This window comes from Lactuca serriola, chromosome 1 (assembly GCF_051521515.1).
Source record: "Lactuca serriola cultivar US96UC23 chromosome 1, Lser_US96UC23_V15, whole genome shotgun sequence".
NCBI lineage: Eukaryota > Viridiplantae > Streptophyta > Magnoliopsida > Asterales > Asteraceae > Lactuca > Lactuca serriola.
Genome location: NC_136408.1, coordinates 32,800,670 through 32,809,176, shown reverse-complemented (window position 1 = coordinate 32,809,176; position 8,507 = coordinate 32,800,670). Strand labels below are relative to the sequence as shown.

Genomic DNA, 8,507 nt, shown 5'->3' with positions numbered 1-8,507 from the left:
ATCTTTTGATCTTCACTTTGATTGCTCTAAAATTCTTACAACTTTTCTTGTAATTCTCTTTTTTTTTTACATGTACCTCACTTTTTTTTTTTCACTCAAAACCTACATGCTTAAGCAGGGGCGCTCAATCTCAACCTTTATTGGCTAATGATAAAAACTTTCCTGGATACATTTCAGGTTTAGGCTGCTAAACATATTGCATCCCTCAGACTGAGCAAGGTCGTGTTTTTGTCTCATGATTTCACTGAAATAAGGAAGCCACAGATGCACTAGAACGTGTATAGGCTCAACTAAACATTTGGGTTCTCATGCAATTATTAACATAATTCTAATATGGAATCCTAATTTTTACCAAAATTTTCTAATTTAAGACCTAAGCATTAAAAATTAGCCTAAATTAAGATTCTAAGTGTTCTAAGATGTGACTAACCCCCTACCCCACACTTATTTTATGCAATGCCCTCATTGCATATTATAACAACTAAAAATGCAAATAGAGAGAAAGTTGGAACAAACTCCCCTGGGGTAGCAGTCGCTAGGTTGACACTCTCCTCTTCAACTCCTTCTTCTAGTGACTTTAACCATGGGAACAGCTCATCCATGGCACGGGTGTCATACGTCTCATGTGGTTGATAGCTCGAAAACTCCAAGGAAAAAGGGTTGTTACACAATCTTCAGTAGTAACTCATAAAGAATGTATGAATGGCGCAGAAAAACTAGCCAGAACAAATCAGAAATTCCTCTCGCAGCAGGCTACTCGGCGAGTAGGCGATTAAACTCGGCGAGTAGAAGTTGACTGGCAACGTATTTCGGGCAGAAGCAGATGTACTCGCCGAGTATTATTAGTGCACTCGGCGAGTATATCTTGTATTTCCAGAATTTTTAACCGCTGTCGCTCTTTACTCTAGTGTTGATATAAATGCACTCTCTAGTAAACTTCCTAAACAGCAACACTTTAATAAACTCTCGATTCGTACGGACTCGATCCTAGGAACAAGACTCCATAAGCACTCATAAAGACTCTCATTCCTCTCTTGACCATTCCTAAATAGCATGCTTCCTAGCTTCAATACCTGAAAAGAAAACTAAAAGTAACACTAATATTCAAACCACATAGCCAAGTGTAACATGTCCATAATTGTCTTAAAACAAACATAATAATCAAACACAACAGAAACAAATAAAATCTTTATTCTTCCTCGTCCATCCCTGCTCCTCCAGCTCCACTACCTCCTTCTCCACCCCTTCTTTGCATCCTTTCGTCCCAATTCATGATGTAAGGATAGTCGGGTCCCGGTCGCGGGGCAATATGCATTTGTTGGAAAAGATAGTCAAAGGATTGATTGGTGTAATTAACCCCTCGCCCTATATCATCCAAGTATCGTCGATACTCCACTTGATTCCACCCTTCGTTATCCTCCACCGGAATCACCGGTGGGTCTTCTCGAACCCGGTCGTTTCTCGGCCTCACCCGCCTTCCCGGCTCCTCGGGGACCGCCGGCTCGTCCTCATTCGGAATAGTAAAAGAATCACCAAATTTTTCCACTATCCGAGCCCTCCTATAAAGTGCAGTGTTGAACGGAGGAGGGTGGATAATCGTCAGCAATTGAGCTTGCGGTAATTCCAAGATTCCAAATGATCGCGCAAGCCGAGTAATGAACATACCCCCATTGATCTTCGAGTTGATTTTTTCCTTAACCGCTCCCTCCGCAAGAAATTTAGCAATGCAATATGGGAGGTTGCAGAAGACATCGGGGGTGATGATACTCCACATATAAAAGATATCAAGGGTGGGAACTTTATCCCCATCCTTTCGCATGTTGATCGTGCTTGCAACGAATCGGTGAATGAGTCGATGGATTGGAGAACGAATATGCCCTTCTTGAGCAGTGGAAGGTATATAGACCCGGTTAGAAATTGTACTCCACCATGTTGACGCCACCACCCCCTCGGGAAGTTCTTTGTAGGTATTTTCCAAGAAGGCTTCAAAGTAATCCGTCATCGACATATCTTGATCGTAGATGCCCAATCGCCAAGAGAACTCAACCATGCTGCATTGTCGTAGCTCTCCTCCCAAAGAAAACAAGATCGTGTTTGGATTGTAATATTCATTACCACCTCGGAATGAAATGGTAGCAAAAAATTCCCAGCACAACTCCGCGTATACTGGCTCTTGTATTTTAAACAATTGCAACCAACCATCACAAGTGATGTTGGCATAACCCAAGTTACAATCTTTCACCAAATATGGAGTAAGTTCCTCTTCCAAGCCGACATTACCCATCCATCCCCAATCCACTGCAGTGGGCAAGTGAATTTCTTTCTGTCTCAGCGCTTCCAACCTGTTTAGGGCTCGAGTTTTGGAGGATTTAGAGGTGATTTGTTGAAAGGCTAACCATGGCATATCACCATGGCCTCCTCCACGTGATGACTGTCCTCTCCTTGCCATGATATCTGCATAAACATACCAAAAAAAACAGCAACAAACAACACCCCATAGTTAAAACAGGAAAAAAAAATTGATCTGATTGGGGCCTACTCGCCGAGTACACGAACATACTCGCCGAGTAGTATGAACTTTTTGACAGATCGAGATCGGATCTGTGTAATCTGTGTAATAGTCCAATTTGTTCATAGGGTTCTGTTGTAATTACTTATCTAACCATAGTTCTTGAAGAAATTACTCCAAACAACCTCTAATTCATGAGTAAATCAAAGCCCTAAAAATTGGGAAAAACTCCCCAAATCCGGAATCATAGCAAATATGGGGAGATATGTGATAAAGATTGGACCTTTCATAAAGTTAAAGGGTAAAGATGTCACCTTGTTGCTTTAATGAAGAGAAAGAGGAAGAAAATTGAATAGATCTTGAAGAACCCTTGAGAGGCGGCTGAGGGAAGATGCTCGGCGAGTGTGGAGATGAAATGTTGAATAATAGTAATTTTTACAGGTTTTAATTTACTGTGTTTAAACCGGCTACTTGCCGAGTATAATGGATCTACTCGCCGAGTAGATACGCGTGTTATGGACATTTGGCTGTAAGTGAACATTTACTCGCCGAGTATAATCAATATACTCGCCGAGCATATGTCTCAGGTTGAAAAAAATTTGTAAATTTGCCAATTTTACTATATTAATTCCTTTGTTTAGCCTTTCCACCCCACACTTCCAATAGAGCTTGTCCTTAAGCACTTAGAGAAGTAGAATAAATGAAGAAGAATGAACAAAACAATATGAAAAATAAAGAAAAGGAAAGAAAATGCAAACGTGAAACTCGGGTTGCCTCCCGAGAAGCGCTTCTTTTGATGGAGTCATTAGCTAGACTCCGCCCCTTCTACGTGTTTGCGATTCCGCACAGCAGCAGCTCCTCCAATCCTTCATTTCGGGGGACTCCTTCTTCATATTTCTTCACTCTATGGCCATTGACTTTAAATGGTGTGCCATCTTTTGAGATCAATTCTATAGCCCCATGAGGAAACACCGTCTTGACCAAAAAGGGACCATCCCACCTTGATTTGAGTTTGCCCGAGAAAAGTTTTAATCGGGAATTGAAGAGTAGTACTTTTTGGCCTTCATGGATGTCTTTGCTTTTGATTCGTTGGTCATGCCATCTCTTGGTTTTTTCTTTATAGAGCCACGAACTAGAATAAGCCTCATTTCGGAGTTCTTCAAGGGCATTCATTTGCATTAGACAGTTGGTCTTCAATTCTTCCATGTCAAAGTTGCACCTCTTTAGCGCCCAATATGCCTTGTGCTCGATTTCAACCGGTAAATGGCATTGATTTCCATAAACTAACCTATATGGTGTAGTACCAATAGGTGTTTTGAAAGCGGTACGAAATGCCCATAGCGCGTCATCCAATTTATCCGACCATTCCTTGCGGTTGCTTCCCACCGACTTCTCTAAGATACGCTTCAAGGCTCGATTGGTCACTTCCGTTTGTCCACTCGTTTGTGGGTGGTATGATGTGGAGAACTTATGGGTCACCCCATATTTCTTGAGCACCTTGTCCAATTGATCATTGGCAAAGTGTGTGCCACGGTCACTAATTAGGGCCTTGGGAACACCAAACCGGGAGAATAGTTTTTTTAAGAATCGTACCACTACCCGTCCGTCATTTGTAGGTAAAGTCTGTGCCTCCGCCCATTTCGAAACATAATCTACCGCCACTAGGATGTACTTGTTTCCTTTGGAGGTGGGAAAAGGTCCCATGAAGTCAATGCCCCACACGTCGAACACCTCACATACTTGAATGCTATGTTGTGGCATCTCATTTCGAGATGAAATGTTTCCCACCCTTTGACAAGCATCACATTCTTTGACATATTGGGCTGCATCTTTGAAGATTGTAGGCCAATAGAATCCAATGTCAAAGATCTTCCTTGCGGTATAGTGTGCTCCATGATGTCCTCCCGTGGGCCCGCTATGGCAATGTTCTAGTATTCGTCGACTCTCCTTTCCGAACACACATCTTCGTATAATTCCATCCGCACAGCTTCGAAAGAGGTATGGATCGTCCCAAAAGTAATATTTGATCTCCGCAAAGAATTTCTTCTTTTGCTGACTACTATAATCCTTCGGGATGTAATTGGTAGCTAAATAGTTAGCTATGTCTGCGAACCATGGCTCCTCTCCCACGGACACCATAATGTATTCATCCGGAAAGTCGTCTCCATCCTTATCTTCTTGCAATGTCGGATTCTCGAGCCTAGATAAATGATCGGCCGCTACGTTCTCCATTCCTTTCTTGTCTCGTATCTCTATATCGAATTCTTGAAGAAGCAGCACCCATCGTATTAGTCTTGGTTTGGCATCCTGTTTGGAAAACAAATACTTGATAGCCGAGTGGTCAGTAAAAACAGTGGTTTTAGATAAAACTAAGTAAGGGCGAAACTTGTCAAAAGCGTAAACCACGGCTAACAGTTCTTTTTCAGTAGTAGTATAATTTTCTTGGGCGGGATTTAAGGTCTTGCTTGCGTAATAGATGGGTTGAAAGTGCTTATCAACCCTTTGTCCAAGGACCGCTCCTAGTGCATAGTCACTAGCATCACACATGATCTCGAAGGGTAAGTTCCAATTTGGTGCTATAATGATCGGGGCATTAGTTAATTTTTCCTTTAGAAAGTCAAATGCCTCTAAACACTCTTTAGTAAAATTAAAGGGTGCATCTTTTAGTAATAATTGTGTTAGAGGTTTCGTGATTTTGGAAAAATATTTTATAAAACGCCGGTAAAAACCTGCGTGTCCCAAAAAACTTCTAATGCCCTTCACATTAGTTGGTGGGGGTAATTTTGCAATGGTGTCTATCTTTGCCCGATCCACCTCTATTCCCTTTTTAGAGACTTTATGTCCCAAAACTATACCCTCCTTGACCATGAAGTGACACTTTTCCCAATTTAGGACCAAGTCGGTTTTCTCACATCTAGCAAGCATTGAGTCAAGATTTGTTAGGCAATTATTGAAAGAAGATCCGAATACAGAAAAGTCATCCATAAAGACCTCCATGAATTTTTCCACCATATCATGGAATATGGCGGTCATGCACCTTTGAAATGTCGCAGGTGCATTGCATAGTCCAAATGGCATGCGTCTATAGGTGAAAGTTCCACTGGGGCATGTAAAGGTGGTCTTTTCTTGGTCCATTGGGTCTATGGGTATTTGAAAGTACCCTGAAAACCCATCTAAAAAGCAATAGTATCTATGACCCGATAGTCTCTCTAACATTTGATCTATGAAAGGAAGGGGGAAATGGTCTTTGTGAGTGGCATTGTTTAGCTTTCGATAATCAATGCACACTCGCCAACCGGTTACCGTTCGCGTTGGAATTAGCTCGTTCTTTTCGTTGGTAATGACCGTCATTCCTCATTTCTTGGGCACCACTTGGACCGGACTCACCCATGGACTATCGGAGATGGAGTAGATGATTCCTGCATCCAAAAGCTTGACCACCTCCTTCTTGACGACTTCTTGCATATTTGGGTTTAATCGTCTTTGATGTTGCACCACCGGCCTTGCTCCTTCTTCTAAATTGATTTTGTGAGAGCAGTAGGATGGACTTATTCCTTTGATGTCGGAGATGCTCCATGCGATGACTCTTTTCCTTTTCTTCAACACGCGTACAAGCTCCTCTTTTTCTGTTTTGGATAGGTCCGAGGCTATGATCACAGGTTTCTGATTTCCTTCTTCCAGAAAGGCATACTCCAGATGATCAGGTAGTGTTTTGAGCTCCAATTTGTTTTGCATAGTGACGGACTCGCCGAGTGCAGGTTTGGTACTCGGTGAGTTGGTGGCTGTATTCACGACTTCTGGCTTTTCTTCGGATGTACTCGGCGAGTAGATCGGGTCTACTCGGCGAGTAGTTCTTTCAGTTTGCTGCTTTATTTCTTCATACTCCGCTTCTTCCAACAGTCTTTCAATCTCTAGTAAGTCCTTTTCTGGATCAAATTCTTCATCCAAAGCTGTATATTTGCCGGAATCTTTAGGTATGTCTTCTTCCAATATTTCGTCAAGCATGTCGATTGAGAAAGCCGTGTCGTCACTACTCCTTGAGTACTTCATGGCTTGGTCTATCCCGAATGTCACTGAATCGTCCCCAACTCGCAATGTGAGCTTAGAATCTCTCATGTCTACGATAGCGCTAGCGGTGTTGAGGAAGGGCCTTCCAAGGATGATTGGCACTTGCGGGTCCGCCTCCATGTCGAGAATGATGAAATCAGCCGGGAAGACAAATTTGTCTACTTTTACTAGCAAATCTTCACAAATGCCTCTTGGAAAAGTAACCGTCTTGTTTGCCAAATGAATTGCCATTCGAATTGGCCTTGGCTCCGGGAGGTCCAGCTTTTTAAAGAACGAGTATGGCATAAGGTTCACACTTGCTCCAGAATCAGCTAAGGCATGAATTGCAGCTAAGTTGCCAAATTGGCAGGGCAAAGTTAAGCTCCCCGGATCACCCTTCTTCTTTGGTAATTTGTTTAGCATTGCGGCGGAGCAATTCTCATTAAGCACTACCTTCTGCACTTCCTCCATCTTTCTTCTGTTAGTGAGGAGTTCCTTAAGGAACTTTGCATACTTTGGCATTTGCATGACGGCTTCAATGAAAGGAATGTTGATTTGAAGAGTTTTAATATGATCTAGAAACTTCTGATATTCCTCTTCCTGCTTCTCTTTCTTGGCTCGGGCTGGGTATGGCATTGGAGGCTGGTATGGTTTCAAGGGCGGCTGTTCATTTGTTTTAGCAGGGGTACTCGCCGAGTCCATCGGTCCTACTCGGCGAGTAGGACTCTCAGATTGTGCGTGTTGGTTTTCTGTTCCTTCCTTTTGTGAGTCCTTGGTTGCTTCAGTTCGAATGGGGTCCAGGGGAGTAATGATCTTCCCACTTCTTGTGGTAACAATATTTACTTGTGCGCCTCGTGGGTTGTTCTCGGTTTTGCTAGGAAGCTCACCCGGTGACCTTTGGTTTAGTTGTTGAGCAAGTTGCCCAAGCTGCGTTTCTATGTTGTGGATGGATGCTTGCTGGTTCCTGAGCATTGTTCTTGTTTCTTGGATAGCAGCATCATGGTCACTATGTCTTTTCTCGGAAGCGGCCACAAATTTAGTTAGCATATCTTCCAAGCTTGGCTTCCTCTCTTGCACCGGCTCCTCCTTTTGGTAAAAGCCTCTTCCTTTCTGTTTGTACTTCTCCTCCTTGGCCTTCTTATACTCTTCGTAAGGCAGCCACTCCTTCTTTTGTTTACGCCAGTCTTCATCATACCGGTCACCACTCGAATAACATACTTGTGCCTTTTTGTTTCCGTGCTCATCCAAATCGCAATCTCTAGTGAGGTGGGGTCCATTGCAGTTTTCACAACCCACCCTTATGGCATGGATAGTTTGATCCATTTTGTCCATTCTCCTATCCATGGTTTTTAACATGGCCATGACCGCGGATAAATCTTCAGTAGCAGCGTACGCGGCTCCCCTCGTGACATCATTCCTAGGGTTGTGGTATTCTCTAGAGTGTTTAGAGAATTCTTCAATTAATTCTTTAATCACTGGGGGTGGCTTCTTTGTAAGTGGGCCTTGTGAGTCTAGCAACTGTCGGGTTGTGACATTGACTCCATCATAAAAGATGGAAACTTCTTGCTGGCTGTTTAGATCATGGTGTGGGCAATTTCGTAGCAGACTTTTGTACCTCTCCCATGCTTCATATAAAGATTCTCCAGCTTGCTGTTCAAAGTTTGCAATGGCCTTCTTGAGTTTGGCTATTTTGGATGGTGGGCAAAAGTGATCTATAAATTCTTCCTTCATTTTGGCCCAAGTAGTGACTGACCCGGGGGGAAGTGATTTGAGCCAGTCTTTAGCAGCACCCTTGAAGGTTACCGGAAGCATCCGAAGTAGTTGAGTTTCGCGGGTTACATTTGGAATGTTGAAATAATCAGCAACATCATTTACTTCATCCAAATGTTTGTAGGCATCTTCATGATCTTTCCCATAGAAAGGTATTTCCTTAAGCGCAGCTAGGATATGA

The 8,507-nt window shown here is 42.9% G+C and overlaps 1 non-coding gene across 1 annotated transcript; it reads left to right on the top strand.

Moving 5' to 3' along the window:
• The first annotated feature begins 8,132 nt into the window (after nt 1-8,132).
• On the top strand, nt 8,133-8,239 carry LOC145080650 (small nucleolar RNA R71). The gene has a single exon (XR_013695244.1). It is a non-coding gene; the product is annotated as a small nucleolar RNA R71 (small nucleolar RNA).
• Nucleotides 8,240-8,507: the final 268 nt, after the last annotated feature.